We start from the raw sequence: 2,168 nt of genomic DNA on the forward strand, positions 1-2,168 counted from the left end.
TTGATCTTAATGGCTGAGCCATAATGGTGTTTTGTTTATGAAGTTATCTCCTGTGCCAAGGTGCTCAAGGCTATCGGCTGGGGGCCTCCCAGCCTGGAGAGGGTAGTGGTGGGGGCACAGAGTAGGACTCTGGTATGGCTATAAAGTCTGAGGGTCTCCAGATGTTCTAGCTCTCTAAGTGTACTGAAATGCTGATGATAACTTCTAGTCCCAAAAACTTTCTTGCTCTAAGAGTTAAAAGGCTGCTGGCTTAGGTGATTAACACCTGTAGTCTAACAGAGGAAAGGAGAAAAATTCTCTAAGTGGGGAAAAGCAAAAAAAAAAAAAAAAAATCTAATAAGGGAAAAATTCTTCTCTATCTTTTTTTCTTTTCTCAGTACTTATACATCTTTCAGAATACATGATCACATGTTACAAAGTCCATCACAAGTTCACACAAAAAATCAAATCATAAATTGAAATAGAAGTTTACAACAGAGAATGCTTACATGCATATCCATTAGGATTAATTATCTGGCTAAGCATCCATCACCTGTCACAGCTCCACAGGTTCATAGAAGATTTAAAACCGTAACTAAGTTATTAGTAAAGTTTTTTATAGATAAGCCCAGACAATATTTTATCTTCTGTCCTAGTACCTATAATAAATAATTAGTTCTCTTTTTAATGACCTTTGGTTAATTGTTTTACAACCTCTTGGAATGTGCTCTGAGTTAGAGAAAGTCTGGTTTAGTATCTCAGAGCAATTAACTGGTGACACTTGGGAAACTGGCAGAGTTCTCACTGCAGTTTTGACTGTCAGAAAAGGACTTAATAACGGTCCCACTATAAAAGAGCTTAATAATCACTGATATAATTTTAGAAATTCTTATAGAATCATCATTAAGACTTATATTTGTCTATATAGCATCACTACTAGAAAGTACATCTTCATAGATCTGCAGAGATCTTCTCCAAAGGGGTGGACTATTACCTAGTAATTGTTATATATGTTTAATAATAACAGGAAAAGCATACTAATAGCAGGAATCTTTCCTAAAATGAATTCTCTTATGGCCTTGCTTCATAAGAATGAACCTGTCATAGATTATATAATAATCTGAAGCAGACCATCACAGAAAGATCACCTGCTAGTTATTAGCTTGTCTCATTATGGCTCCTGACAGCTATCCCTCACTTTCTAATTTGTCAGGTTTAGTGTATCTTGTTTTATGGTGAGGTATTTGATCCATTTATCAGAGTGATAGATATGGATCTATTTTCGTTCTTCTACATGAAGACACCCAGTTAGATTAGCACCATTTGTTGAAGATAGTTGCTCTTTTTTTGTTGTATAATTTTGGCTTCTTTGTCAAAATCAAGTGTCCATAGGTATGCAAATTTATATCTTGGTCTTCAATTCAATTTTACTGATCAACCTGTCTGTTTTTATTACAATATCATTCGGTTTTTTTTAATATCACTCTGCAGTACCACTTGAAACCAGGGCTGATGATACCTTTAGAAGTTCTTTATTGTACAATATTGTTTTAGCTATCCTAGGATTTCTTATTTTCTACAAGAAATTGAGTATTGTTCTCTCAAGGTCTGTAAAGAATTGTGTTGAAATTTTGATGGGAATTGTGTTCAATCTGTAAATTGCTTTTGATAAGACAGTCATTTTTAGTACTTTAATCCTATCAATCCATGAGCATGAGAGATCTTTCTATCTTCTGATGTCTTCTTTAATTTCTATCTTCAAAGACTTGAAATTCTGTCATATAGGTCTTTCACTTCTGTGGTTATTTGAATATGCTTGGCCCATGGAAAGTGACACTATTAGGAGATGTGGCTTTGATGGAGGAAATGTGTGAACAGTGTAAATAGGCTTTGAGGTCTCCTCCTATGCTCAGGCTCTGCTCAGTGTATATGAGACCCTCCCCTTGGTTGACTGCAGAGGAGTCTCCTTCTGGCAGCCTTTGTGTCAAGGTATAAAACTCTCAGTTCCTTCTCCCCCACTATGTCTTCCTGCTTCCCTTCTATGCCTGCAGGTTGCCATGCTTCCCACCATAATGATAATTAACTAAATCTCTGAAATTCTAAGCCAGCCCCAATTAAATGTTTTCCTTTATAACAGTTGCCTTGGTTATCAAATCTCTTCACAGCAACAAAACCCTAACTAAAACAAC

This window comes from Arvicanthis niloticus, chromosome 4, assembly GCF_011762505.2.
Source record: "Arvicanthis niloticus isolate mArvNil1 chromosome 4, mArvNil1.pat.X, whole genome shotgun sequence".
Classification (NCBI taxonomy): Eukaryota; Metazoa; Chordata; class Mammalia; order Rodentia; family Muridae; genus Arvicanthis; species Arvicanthis niloticus.